The sequence below is a fragment of the Schistocerca gregaria genome, chromosome 4, assembly GCF_023897955.1.
Source record: "Schistocerca gregaria isolate iqSchGreg1 chromosome 4, iqSchGreg1.2, whole genome shotgun sequence".
Classification (NCBI taxonomy): Eukaryota; Metazoa; Arthropoda; class Insecta; order Orthoptera; family Acrididae; genus Schistocerca; species Schistocerca gregaria.
Window position 1 is genome coordinate 607,125,348 of NC_064923.1, and position 15,259 is coordinate 607,140,606.

The window sequence follows — 15,259 nt, forward strand, 5'->3', positions numbered from 1 at the left end:
TTTCGTTGCTCTTTACGGTCTTCTGTTACGTGGCACGGAACCCACCGGACATACACCTTTGAGTACCACAACTGCTGATCAAATGTGTGAGCCGTACTAACAGAGACGTCCAGTTGTGCAGCGAGGCGTTTAATTGTGATCCGTCATCACCTCAACTGAGAGTGTCCACACGTTCCGACACTACAGGAATCACAGCTGTGTGCGACCGGCCGGCACGTGAGAGATCGGGCAGGTTTGCGCGGCCTTGTTGCAGTGATGACAAACCTCTCGCCCAACGACTCACCGTGCTTTTGTTCATTATCACGTCTCCGTAGGCAGTCTGCAAGTGCCTATGAATATCTGCAATGCTCTGGTTTTCCGTCAAAAGAAACTCAGTGACAGCTCTCTGCCCGAAACATACCTCCGTTACAGACGCCATTTTGAAGACTACTTGCATCGCCACCACCAATCTTACTCACTAAACACCTCTCTTATATTGGATATCAAAATGGTGATAAGAGTAGCAGCTCGTCCGAATGTTCACAAACGTAAAATTATGCACTTCAAAAAACTCGGTCATACCATATATTGGGAGTAACAATTTTTAGAGACGTGAACTGGAACTGTAGCATAGGCTTAGTCGTAGCTAAAGCAGGTGGCGGACTTCGGTTCACTGGTAGAATGCTTGGGAAATGCAATCAGTCTACAATGAAGACTGTTCACAAAACATTACGGGCGACCCATCATCGAATATTGTTTAAGTGCGTGAGGGCCGTAGCTAATAGGACTGACAGGAGATACTGAATATATAGAGAGAAGGGTAGCACAAACGTTTACAGCTTTGTCTGACCAGTGGGAAAACGATACGGAGATGCTACAAAACTGAACAAGAAAACGTCTGAAGACAGACACAAACCATGCGACGAAAGGATACTTATTAAATTTCAAGAAACAACTTTAAATGACGAATCAAGGAATATACTGCGACTGCTTACCTATCGCTCATGTAGGAATCACCGGAGACGAGGTAAGACTAATTACATTGAGCACAGACACGATTAAGAACTCATTCTTCCAGTGCTCCGTACATTAATGAAACGGAAAAGAAGCCCTAATTACTGGTACTATGGGAAGTACCCAATGTCACTGATTTTCTTTAACTGGTTCCTATTATTGTTACTATTCGGTTGAGAATGTTGAATGAAGAGTTAATTTTGCTATAGCCCTTTTGTGCGTCCTATTCTTCAGCGGCCTTCAAGCAAGCTAATACCCATCATTTCTCTAGTCTGCAACTCGTTGCGGAGGTAAAACACAAATACCACATACAAAACAAATGCTTATAATATATTCACACAAGTGGACAAATAGTATACTAATATTTGAGAATAAATGTCAATGTGATAATACATATCATTGAGAATGTGTGTAGTCGGTGTTCCAAAGTATCAATAACACAAGGAAGCATTCTACCTGCAACGATTTGGTAAAAATCGTCCTCTACACTTCAGTTTATGATGTCTGCAGAATAACAGAGTGGTGTCTTCCATATAAATCACTATGCCAACACCGTTACGAAAAAAATTATATAAATATTTGCGTTGAAATGGTCATGTATAGTACGTATGTAATTTTAATCTGCTGAGCGACTGCGAGAGCTATAAAAGAGATAAATCGAAAGCTAAAATGAAGCCATGTGACATACTTTAAATGTCTGCACTCGGGAATTTACGCTGACAAAGGCCAACCTGTACAGATTATTGGAATAGAGATCAACATAAAAATCATTTCCGCTCTTTTCATTGCTCATCAAAAACACATATTGCATGTTGTACCACCATACAGTGAGACCTTCAGAGGTGCTGATAAAGAATACTGTACACACCGACACCTCTAATACCCGGTAGTACGTCCTCTTGGATTGATGCTTCCCTGCATTCGTGGTGGAATACTATCCACAAGTTTATCAAAGCACTATTGGTCCAGATTATCCACTCCAGAACGGCGACTCGCAGTACATCTCTCAGAGTGATTCGTGGGTCACGTCGTCCATAAACAGAACTTTCAATCTATCCCAGGCATGTTCAAAAGGGTTCTTGTCTGGAGAACATTCTGGCCACTCTAGTCGAGCGATGTTGGTATCCTGAAGGAACTCATTCACAAGAAGTGCACGATGGAGGCGCAAATTGTCCTCCATGAGTACGAATGCCTCGCCAATATGCTGCCGATATGGTTGCACTATCGGTCGGAGGATGTCATTCATGAAATTACAGCCGTTACAGCGCCTTCCATGACCACCAGCGGCGTACGTCGGCCACAAATAATGCCACCCCAAGACAGCAGGGAACCTCCACCTTGCTGCACTCGCTGGGCAGTGTGTCTAAGGCGTTCAGCCTGACCGGGTTGCCTCCAAACAGGTCTCCGACGATTGTCTGGTTGAAGGCAAATGCGACTCTCATCGCTGAAGAGAACGTGATGCCAATCGTGAGCGGTTCATTCTGCATGTTGTTGGGCCGATCTGTACCGCGCTGCATGGTGTTGTGGTTGCAAAGATGGACCTCGCCGTGGACGTCAGGAGTGAAGCTGCGCACCATGCAGCCTATTGCGCCTAGTTTGAGTCATAACACGACGTCCTGTGGCTGCGTGAAATACATTATTCAACATGGTGACGTTGCTGTCAGGGTTCTCCGGAGCCACAATCCGTAGGCAGCGGTGATCCACTGCTATGGTAGTCCTTGGGTGGACTGAGCGAGGCATGTCGTCGACAGTTCTTTTCTCTCTGTATCTTCTCCATGTCCTAACAACATCGCTTTGGTTCACTTGGAGACGCCTGGACTTTTCCTTTGTTGAGAACCCTTCCAGTCAGAATGTAACAATGCGGAAGGACGCCTGGACACTTCCCTTGTTGAGAGCCCTTCCAGGCACAAAGTAACAATGCGGAAGCGATCGAACCGTGGTATTGACCGTCTAGGCATGGTTGAACTACAGACAACACGAGCCGTGTACTTCCTTTCTGGTGGAATGACTGGAACTGATCGGCTGTCGGACCCCCTCCGTCTAATAGGCGCTGCTCATGCATGGTTACTTACATCTTTGGGCGGGTTGAGTTCAAATGGATCGAATGACTCTGAGCACTATGGGACTTAACTTCTGTGGTCATCAGTCCCCTAGAACCTAGAACTACTTAAACCTAACTAACCGTAGGACAGCATACACATCCATGCCCGAGGCAGGATTCGAACCTGTGACAGCAGCGGTCGCGCGGTTCCAGACTGTTGCGCCTAGAACCACTCGGCCACTCCGGCCGGAAGGGGGGTTTAGTGATATCTCTGAACAGTCAAAGAGGGACTGTGTCTGTAATACTATATCCACAGTCAACTTCTATCTTCAGGAATTCTGGGGACTGGGGTGATGCAAACCTTTGTGTGTGTGTGTGTGTGTGTGTGTGTATCGGGAATACAAATGTCGTTTTATTTCTCAGTACCACTGTCCTCGTCTTATATCTTCAACTAACCACATTGATCAGATCTCTTCCTTTTTCCTCTTTCCAATAAACAGTTGTCTTATCAATAAAATTGGCAAGCTACCTCCATAATTTAATTTCGTCTTACTCCTTTGTTGAACTAACTCCTCTGCCCCTGAACTGTCTCTCTTTGGGTTATTGGTATTAAGCACTGATATTAATTCTTCTGTGGGTTTGAGGTGTAGAATTACAGTGAAATTACATGTACATATCAAATACCCAGATATACATTACACAAAATTATCAACACGGAAAATACGTAATGTAAAGAAAAACGATAGAGATATGATGACATTAAAAAAAAAAAAAAGGTAAGAAACGGTATAGAGGCACGCACTAGTCCTCAGTCAGAACTGGCCCGTCACACCACGAACTTCACTGTGGTTAGCAGGGTGTGGATGCAGATATAAATCACAGTGCAAAATTTCCTTAACAGTGAAAGCACAAACACCCGAACATTTTAATTTGAGGGAAGTCTGTACTTTCATTATTGGACATGGATATTTTTCGCAGAAAGTGACGAAGGAATACAGTAGCATTATAAACATTTCATACGGATTCCAGCTCCTGAAGCAATTATTCAGATCGTTCGGCTACTAATTAAACGGAGAGGAAGCATCCAAAATGTGTTCTGATGGAATATCGATAAACTGAATTCCTAACTGTTGGGAATACTTTAATGATATGAACCAATGCTTGATATTTTTTCAGAGAAGCCGCATCAAACACTGGATTAAAACCGAGCAATCGATGAGTGCGATCTTTTTTCTTAACTGAAACCCGAGGACGCCTGTTGCAGGCGGCGCTGTCATGTTGACTGATAAGAGTGTGCAACCGAGCCGTTTCTAGTTTCTTAACAATCTCAGGCAATGTTGTGTGCGTTCCATTAGCAACTTCGTGTTTGAAGAGATCAAATTTGACTAGAAACCTATATAAGGATTGGAATATCTTGTAATTTTTGTGCGATAATAACGAAGTTAATGTATACAGCAAGTGTGAATTCTGATTAATTGGATCTCGAAACAAGGTACTACTCGGCCCAGAACGATATATAGACCATTGATGACACAGTAAAGCACAAAAAAATTATGGTATAAGCATGCGTATTCAAATACCGAGGTATGTAAACATGGAGAATACGGCGATGCGGTCGGCGACGCCTATATAAGACAACAAGTGTCTGGCGCAGTTGTTAGATAGGTTACTGCTGCTACAATTGCAGGTTGTGAAGATTTAAGTGAATTTGAACGTGGCGCTATAGTCGGCGCGAGAGCCATGGAATACAGCATCCCCGAGGTAGCGATGAAGTGGGATTTCGCCGTACGACCATTTCACGAGTGTACCGTGAATATCAGAAACCCGGTAAAACATCAAATATCCGACATCTCTATGCCGGAAAGACCCTAGCAAGAGCGGGAGCAACGACGACTGAAGAGAATCGTTCAACGTGACAGAAGTGCAACCCTTCCGCGAATTGCTATGGATTTCGATGCTGGGCAACCAAAAAATATCAGAGTGCGAATTATTCGACGGAAGATCATCGATAGGCCTATGGCCTTTCGGAGCAGAAGGCCCACTCGTGTACCCTTGATGACTGACCGACACAAAACTTTACACCTCGCCTGGATCTGTCAACACCAACGTTTGGTTGTTGACGACAGGAAACTTGTTGTCTGGTCGGGCGAGTCTCGTTCCAAATGGTATCGAGTGGATGGACGTGTACGCTTATGAAGACAACCTCATGAATCCACGAACCCTGCATGTCAGCAGGGGACTGTTCAAGCTGAGTCTCTATAATGGTGTGGGGTGTGTGCAGTTGGAGTGATATGGGACCCCTGATACGCTTAGATACGACTCTCTCTGACAGGTGACACATAGGTAAGTAAGCATCCTATCTGCATTCCGACGGATGTCGGCAATTCCAGCAGGACAATGCGACAACCCTCCCCCTCCCGTACCAGAGTTGCCTCTGAGTTTAAACACTTCCGCTGGCCACCGAACTCTCCAGATATTAACATTATTGAACATATCCAGGATGCCTTGCAACGTGCTGTTCAGAAGAGATCTCCACCCGCTCGTACTCCTACGAATTTATGGACAGCTCCGCAGTATTCATGGCGTCAATTCCCTCAGGCAGTACTTCAGACCTTTGTCGAGTTCATGCCACGGGTTGCTGAGGTACTTCTGCGGGGAGCGTACACGAAAATTAGGCAGGTGCACTGGATTCTTCCGCTCTTCAGTTTATGAGCGGTGATTTGTCTGTCGCATGCACATAGCACGAAAGATTTAAGTTCCATGTGGTGCAGATCTTTCCTGAAGCAACCATAATCGAAGCTCATGTGTGTGAAAGCGGTTCTGAATCTTCTTGAACATCGCTTTTTGTCATACCAGTAAGCAATTATGGACGTCCGTACGTCTTCTATAATTTAACAATTCGAGGTTTACTTGTTTGTTGTAATTGTGGATTTTTTTATTGTTGGTTAGACTATATATGTATTTCTCGTGATTTGGGTAATACTTATAGTACGGAAGAAGGATACTGTAAAGTCCGACAGTCCAAAGCTTGTTATAAATCAATATACCAACACCATACACGCTGACACATGTATATGCATGTGAGAAAGAATATTTAACACAAAAAGTGAACAACGGTAACAACAATATCAGGAAAATAAGACGATAACAACTTTAATAGCTAAACGTAACTTGCAATCTGTTTCGTACAGGAATATTTCGTCCGCGCAAATGCTTCCTTGTGATTCTCTTTTCCTTTGCTGTAAAACTATGCTTGGCCTCTCACTTCTTTGGCTTTTCCAGGATAATAAATCTTGAATATCTCCTCGGGTTTGCTGCCGGATCCTAAAATCAGAGTGATTTAATATTTCGGCGATTTAACTGTCCGTCGTCTTCAGGAGAATGCTGCTGCTTCTAAGTCGCACATATAACTCATGTCAACTCATGTCAGGGCTGCAAATCGTCACCCTAAATAGGCCTCTGGAAAGTACACGGGTCACGCTCCTCCCATCTCAGTTGCTGCCGCCCACAGACGGGGCTGGTGAAGCCGTCCGCGGCAGAACACCGGCGCACTCAGAGACTATTTTCAAACACTCAGGCTGACCGCACAGAGGAACAATCTATTTTGATGCGGGATAGTGCAGGATACCACTCCTGCTAAGAGAAAAACAAATGTCTCTTAAACGGCATGCCTCCAATACAACCGGCCGCTGTGACCGAGCGGATCTAGGCGCTTCAGTCCGGAACCGCGCGATCTCTACGGTCGCAGGTTAGAATCCAGCCTAGGGCATGGATATGTGTGATGTCCTTAAGTTAGTTATGTTTAAGTAGTTCTAAGTTCTAGGGGACTGATGACCTCAGAAGTTACGTCCCATAGTGCTTGGAGCCATTTGAACCTCTAGTACATGGAATGAAGGCCACAGATTTATGCCTCTCTTATGATTGGAAGAACTTTAAGGAGGTTTAATATTACGAATGTGTTCCGCCGTCATCCGAGATTAGGGCAGTACTCGGCTCTGTGGAAGATAATTTGGGGCTTAGGAAACCTGGCTTATATAAAGTTTCGTATCAATGTGGGAAGGTTTACACTGGCCGTTCGATTCGCACTGTTCAGGAAAGGTGCATAGAACATCCTCGTCATACGAGGCTATATAAAGTTTGACGAAACTGTGGTAGCCGCCATTACTTTCAGCTTTTAGAATAGTGTTTATAAAGAGGCAGTGGAAATTAGGTTGGCAGACAATTTGAATAATAAAGACAATGGTTTTTCTTTTATTAGGGCGTGGAAGCCCGTACTGTCCCACATCAAAGTTCCTCGGTGTGGCCGGCCACAGTGTTTACAAATAGTCTTTGATGGCGATATATCGTTGTCGCCGATGTTCCACGAGGGACGGCGCCACCAGTCCAGTCTCGGAGATAGCAGCTGCGGTGGGCGGCGCTAACGATGTTTCCGGTATGGAGGCGTACACGAATCAGCCTGAACATCATCACCACCTGCCTAATGGCCGGTACGAATAACAGCGGCGGCGCGTCGTGGCATGGAAGAAAGCAGGCTTTTATACGTCGCTGAAGGGAGCTGGTACCGCCTCTGCACGCACAACTCACCTAATGCCCGTAAATTCCGGAGAGGCGGGCGATGAGCTCTGACGCCACGTTCAGTCACATCCCAGATCTGTGTTCAGATCTGACGTGTTGGGGGGCCAGCACATCAGTTGGAACTTGCTACTGTGTTCCTTGAACCACTCCACTACGCCTCTGGCCTTGTGGCACGGCGCATTATGTCGTTGACAAGTGGTACTGCCGTCGGGAAACATGATCGTCATGAAGGGGTGTAAGTGGTCTGCAACCATTGTCGATACTCCTTGGCTGTAAGGATGCCTTGCGCGAGCTGCACTGGCCCATGGATGTCCATTTGAATGTTCCCCAGAGAAAGTTCCCCAGAGCATAATGGAGCCGCCGCCTGCTTGTCTCCGTCCAACAGCTCAGGTGTCAAAGATCTGTTCCCTGGGAAGCCGACAGATATGCTGCCTCCCATCGGAATGATGAGGAAGGTATTGGGCTTCATCAGACCATTGAACGCTCTGCCACTGCGCAAACGTCCGACGCCGATGGTCACATTTTAACGCCACAATAGGTTTCGTTACATAGTGAAAATCAGTGTTATAATATGTTGCTATCAGCTGATAGACATTTTCAGCGTAAATTCAATTACTTTACGTAATTAATGAACAGTGAAGTAATCTCAGCCCAAAAATTACATGCATGTAGAAACAATTATGGATCAAAGTATTTTATTCTCATTACAACATGCACGTCCTGTGTCCTCATTTACATTTCCCCACCTTTCCTTAAAGTACGTGGTCAGGTGTGAACGTTTTGAGTGTGGTATCAGACGAATCAGAGATGTAGTGGGTCTCAGAATCTTCTACCAACTTTAACACAGACAGTGGAAGGCGATGAGCGGGAACAGGAGGGTTCGACAAGAGGTGCGAAAGTCTAGAACAACGTTTTCTTAGCAGAGGTTGGTCATGGGCTTCCCCCACCACCACGCGCTGCTCGTGAGAAAGAGCCGCGCAACGGTTACGGGGAGTTTTTTGGAAGACAGTTAAGCGACCAGACGTTCCTTCAGAACGCTGCGTCGAAATCAGGACAAAGGTATTTGAATGTTTAAATATGTTTAATGTTAACAATTTATTTATCAGAGGCTTTTTCGCGATTGATTAATTAAGAACCATTTATTGATTTTTGTTCACTTTATCCGATAAAAGAATAATTTTCTCCGTTCGAGATTTCCGTTACGACCCGTCACGTGGTGCATAGTTTCAAACTGCAACCGCCGAGAATGCTAATAAAGGGAGTTGTAAAGTAGTTTTTTTTGCGATTGATGAACACGTATGCTAGCCTATGTCGATGTTTAACAACTAATTGAAAATTTAGTGACGAGTGTAGCTTCGTCTCGTATTCAAGCACTTCGCGCTAGTGATACCAGCCACGAGTCCTGCTCGATGGCAGCCACTGTACATAGAAGACGTGCATAGAGAAATAGTTACGATATTTGCATTTCAGTGATAACTTAGTGCATGTGTCTGTATCAGCATAGTAGTGTAGTGACCACGTGCTCTCCAAGATTTTCCTTCCCCCCAAAGGACGATGCAAATCAAAGGCAACACGGCTTGTAATTCAAAGGATAAATAATCTATGTGCTTAGTTAAATAATCTTTGTCCATAGTTAAATGAAAATTCAAAGCAGAATTAGTAAAATGTGTATTCAAAAGATTGTTAAGAAGTAACTTTGTTAATTTTTGACTAATATTGGTTAAAATAAAATTAACTTTGTTTTTCGAAGTAATTTCTGTTCTCGGCTTGCTCATTTAAACCATACCTAAGAAAAGAGAATCATATTAATCGCGCTGCCCCTTTACTAAAATTATTGGCACAAGACTAGATTCGTGCAGGACGTAGTTTTCTCTGACCACCCCCAAAATTAGGTCATCCGTTTCGACCTCAAATTCAATCGATAAGATTGTACTCTGAACTTTGATGGGCCTAAAGATCAATTCTAAAGCAGGCAGAATGGCCAGGGAAGGTTCCGCTGCCGAGAGAGAAAAAGTGTGCATAAGGTCCTTCCCCACAGCAGGCTTATATAAAAATGAATAAAAGTAATCCCTGTGGACAAAGTTAAGCAAACTCCCTTCTCAGCCTGCCACAGACAGGGAGAATTAACGACATTTACGATTTAAATACCAGTCGTTGGGAGCTTGCAACATGGCAATTTCAGTCTAATGTGGTGGTGGCGCACGCTTTGGATCGTCGGCTGCGAAAGTCCATCATTACGACGTCCGACATCTGTAATGAGTGGTCGTCACCCAACCTCACGACGTCTGGACGTGGTTTCACGGTGGTTTCGCCCCGTGTTGAAGGTACTCACCACAGCACTCGTCGATCACCCGACAAGTCGTGCAATTTCTGAAATGCTCGTTCTGAGCCTCCGGCTCACCACAAACTGCTCTCGGTCAAACTGAGGCACACAGGGTCAGCACGCTTACTGATAGAACATCCACTGTGCATGTGACTGACTAACAGTCATTCCTCCTGAGGTGGCGCTGCTATCGCCTGGACGGGTTTATATTGACAGTAGGTCGGTGACCATCATGTCCTGACTGGACAGTTTATAGAGGACGATGATTTGCAGCCTTTGAATTAGTTTCCAGTGGGGCTCAGCAGTAGCAGCGTACTTCTGTTGATGGTGGACAGCTGGATCGCTGAAATACTGAATCATGTTGACTTTAGTGTCCGGAAGGAAACTCGAAGAGACTATCTATACGTAGCCTATGTCCCAGCTTCTAGAGAAAATTTTAGCTCCAACTGCTTCCTTATTCTCTTGTTCAACTTCGCAGTAATATATGCTTTCACTGTGTCTCCGATCACGTTTCACACTTTAACAATAATAGAGAGCTTACAAAGTAAGGCAAGAGCACTAGTTCAGGAATAAAAAATACCTCAGAGAAACAAATGACAATGTTTCAGTTATTTTCTATTTGAAAAACTGTATTCCAGCGAAATGCGATACGTTGCGGTGCCGGGTAATAATGGGTGTCCTTACAAGAAATAGATTTATGCACGAGAATGGTTTCTCTGCTACAGTGTTGTACCATTTCCAATGAAGAACCTTTCATGCATTCAGCCGCATATAGTGTACAGTTCATGGGAAGTCAGTTCCAATGTGTCATTCATCTTTGTTACCAGTTCTCTAGTATACAGTTTCCGTTTGTTTGCAATGAACTGAACTTGAATAATATAATACGCGGATCAGTTCATAAAACAAGACGTAATTTGTTATTTTAACTTATGTCAGTACAGTATCCAGTTACTCTGTGAGTGTGTATGCTCGTGTGTGTGTGTGTGTGTGTGTGTGTGTGTGTGTGTGTGTGTGTGTGTGTGTGTGTGTGTGTGCGTGTGCGTGCGTGTGTGTGGATTTGACATTAATTTGAAAGAATTCATGTGTAGTGTCTGTTCTTTCTTCGTTGCGGATGTACACCACGTGAGAACTCCTATGGGGCTCGGTGAAACACCGCTAGTAAGGAGGGCAATGGGCCAAGGTGTGTGTGGATAAGGCATGCCTGACGGAAGGCATGCCAGGGTAATTCATGCTGTAGCAATGACCTCTGTGTCCAGATGGGACAGCGATCAGAACATTTGCGTGTAAGCAAGACACCTGGATGGAATACCGGTCCGGCACAAGTTTCCGACTTTCACCATCGATTTAAATCAGTTTCCACTGGCAGCTAAAGTCATTAATTGCTTTGTTTCTTAATTTGAATTAAGTTAGAAGAAAAGTATATAGTCACAGTTATTCTGCATTATGTTAATGAAATACACTGCGGGAAGACTCGTAAACTAGTGATAAATAAGCACTTTACTAATGTATGCGTCTTACCTTAACTTCGCAAATAATAATTCCTAAGCTAACGATGTAATCCCAGCGAAATGAAATAGCTGAATATATCCAGAAAGAAATGGTAGGAGACGAGATACTGGCAGAATTAAAGGTGTGTGGACGGGTAGTTAGTCGCACTTGGGTAGCTCTCTCGGTAGAGCACCTGCTTGCGGAAGCCATAGGTCCCGAGTTTAGAGTCTCAGTTTGGCACACAGTTTTAATCTACAAGGAAGTTTCATACCAGCCGAATATGTATTTAACGTGAAAATAGTTATATAAATTCTTTAATGAAATTTACAGCAGTCTACAACTGTTCGTATTGTGCCTTTTTATTTTATTTATCTTTTCAAAATCCGACGATGACGAACTAGTTTCTTTAACAGGTAGGCTTTCAAATAATGGATTATCCACATTTTTTAAAAAATATTCTGTAATCAACAATGAATGAATACGTTATCAGAATACCTCTTAGCATTTCAGCAAGGTAATATTTTCTTCCTGAAACAAAATGTGCCAAAAATCGCAAATTTTGTGTTAATGACACATTACCTATCAGCCCCACAATGTTTGATACGTTATATTTTGTGTCATTCTTACACTATATTGCTTTGAAGGAATGTACAGGTGCAGTAGAAAAATATCATCGTAGTAGAGTTTCCCTACTTCTGTAATAGACGAGGTAAATTTCGATTAATCTCGAGGATCACAGATTTCCTTTCCAAGCAAGCAGAATCTCTGGTATTCTTTTAACGACTGTAAAATGTGCCTAATAGTTTGTACCCAGGGCAGCTACACATATCACGTTCAATTTAACATATGTAAGTAATTATTAATTTTTAAAGCCTATTAATAATGAAAGTCAGTTTCAAAATTAATTGTTTATTGTTTGCAGATGTTATTGCAATTCTGACAAACAGTGTAGACAAAGCATAAAACAAATATTAATACGTAACCAAGTACAAAGAAAAGGTGACTACAAATCTTCTTCTATACAAGTAGAGGAAAGTGTATTAATGAGACTGCAGCATCAAAATTAAAGAAAGTACTAAAGTACCATACGAACAAATAAACTCATATATCTAGGAGATACCGTGCAAGATATTGAAAGGAAATAATCTATCATAATAAAACTACATAAATGGATTTTGCATTGTATTTAGTATAACAATTTTTAAACAAATCTCCCTATGAAGACACGCATTTTCATCAAAAACACACATTCAGGTGGAATGCACATGCGCATTAGTGACATTACCATTATGACCGATAAAAGAAAGTGAAGAAATCAGGAAAATATTTTATGTCGAAAAATCTGCAGTCGAAGATAAGAAGAGAAGATTAATATTCTACAGGCAGACCCAAAGAATGACTTCTGGCAGGAAAAAACATTGCACAAGATTTTGGAAAACTAAAAGGCAGACAAAGTTGGCTTAAGAAATAGCACTAAAATGTAGAATAAATTAGCATAATTAAGCTGGTTGTTGAAAACAATACAAAACATAGAAAGAAATTCAAGAGGAGGTTTTTCAAGGCAAATCAGTCGGTAGAAGGCAGTTAAGAAAAATTGATTGCTGAAGAATGAAAAGAGAAAAGTGTTTGGGAAAAAGCGTGAAACTGACTTAGGAGTAGAAACGGGTCATGTAGGTGACTCCTAACGAAAGAAAAAGAAGACTGAGATCAACGTTACACATAATTTGTAGTGCACCCTTTACTGCCAGAAGCCTTTCATTTTTGAGTGAATTTCCTCTAAGTGACCACATACGAATATGATGACGAACCTTTGCCACAAAACATGTCACTTTACAAGAGACATACGGAACTGGGATTCCCTTTGTATGTAGATGACTACAATTGTTTGCGATTCTGTCAGAGTGCAAAATTTCGGTGTTTTATTTGAGCAGCGGCTGGCGCAGTAGAACTTATGACGATACAACCGGATTTGTGGTTTCGAATTTGACGATTTGGTAGTCGTTACTGCAGTTCTCGGGCGATTGTGTACACATTTTTCAACCGGTCGACACTGGCACGGCAATATATCATCATAGACACACGCCGCAAAGCAGCTGAAGTAAACAATGAACTGAACGTCATTTTGCCGCGCACCGCTTAGCAAGATAAAACAGATGGTGTCACAGATTAAAAGAAATAAGCGACACCACACCACCACTCCCGTTCGCAGCGTGTCACGTTTTTATTCCAGTTTTGTTTTTCTTTTTTTTTCCACTGTAACAAAACACGGTGAGGCGGACAAGCAGCAGCGGCCGGCGCGTGCGCGCGCTCGTCATATATTAACAGGCGAGCAGCGATTAATCACGCTCATTGTCTGTTTACGCGTTTTAAAAACGCTCAGCGGCGGCGGCGGCGCGCATGCGCCAACACAGCCCGGCTGGCTGGCCCGCGTCCGCGTGCACGGCGCCGAGCGGCGCGATACGCTAAGCCGATTGACGGGCGGACGTGATCAATACGCGCATTAGGCAGGTCACGCCGCCAGCTAATCGTCCCACATTACTGCCGACGCCGCATCACGCAACAATTACGCTCTGCATCATCCGCCGCGACGTGCTGCTGCTGCTGCGAAGCCCGTGGCGAACGATTTTTACCTTTGCTAACGTTTACTGTACCATTCCTTACAAGTGATAGTAAACAAGTATGTTAATCAAAAAAAACTTGGCGTCCACCACTCTTCACGGCAACGGCCTTGCCGCAGTGGGTACACCGGTTCCCGTCAGATCACCGACGTTAGGCGCTGTCGGGCATGGCCGGCACTTGGATGGGTGACCATCCGGGCTGCCATGCGCTGTTGCTATTTTTCGGGGATCACCGAGCCTCGTGATGCCAATTGAGGAGCTACTCGACCGAATAGTAGCGGCTTCGGTCAAGAATACCATCGTCACGACCGGGAGAGCGGTGTGCTGACCCCACGCCCCTCCTATCCGCATCCTTATCTGAGGATGACACGGCGGTCGGATGGTCCCGACGGCCCACTTGTGGCCTGAAGAAGGTGTGCCACCACTATTAAAGCAAATTTGTTTATTGACTATTGGTTCAGGACCACAAGCAAAGCCATTGTCACTGAGCTGTCCGACTTGCTTTTACCAAGTTCTTCTGCGATGATTCTGCTGCGCCTTCTAACTTCTTGGATACTTCGATTGTTCTCTCGAAATTTTCCCGACAGTTGCTTTCTCATGCAGTGGGCGTTAGGCTCTTTGCGCTCGCACTCTTTGCTATGGACGTAGCTTTGGGTTGTGTGGTGGCCCTCCGCGAAGTGTGGCGTATGACGCGGACGTGACGACAGGCACTGGGGTGGTAGGATGTAGCTTGTAAGGTGCCTGTTTCCTGTGTGGCTTGCCGTTGCTAGAGCCACGTGTGTCTCGAAGAGCTCTATTAACATCCTGAAGAGCAGATCAGGAGTATGTGTGCTATTTTAAAATTCTATGGAGCTTGTCCTTGTGGTCGGATTGCTCAAATTTGTGTGCATTCCAAACGAACGAAACTGCTGAGGTCATTGGTTCCTAGACTTAAAGACTACTTAAACAAACTGATTCTAAGAATAAAACACACACCCATACCCGAGGAAGGACTCGAACGTCCGGCGGGAGGGGCCACTCAGTCCGGGACATGGCGCCTCTAATTCTTCGCAGCTTGGTCGCATTGTCGCAGTCTATTGTGGAAGTCTTGTCAATTATTCCTACCTGGTATTCTCTCACCATTGTGTTATTTCTAGTTGGTATAGATAGCTAAGCTACGTGCCGATGCTTTCCTTCTACCGACTCCTCCAGAAAGCGGGAGAATATTTGTACTACTAATAT

The 15,259-nt window shown here is 44.0% G+C and overlaps 1 pseudogene; it reads left to right on the forward strand.

The window, feature by feature from the left end:
- Window positions 1-14,138: 14,138 nt before the first annotated feature.
- LOC126268421 (5S ribosomal RNA) lies at window positions 14,139-14,256 on the forward strand (annotated as a pseudogene).
- The last annotated feature ends 1,003 nt before the right edge of the window (window positions 14,257-15,259 follow it).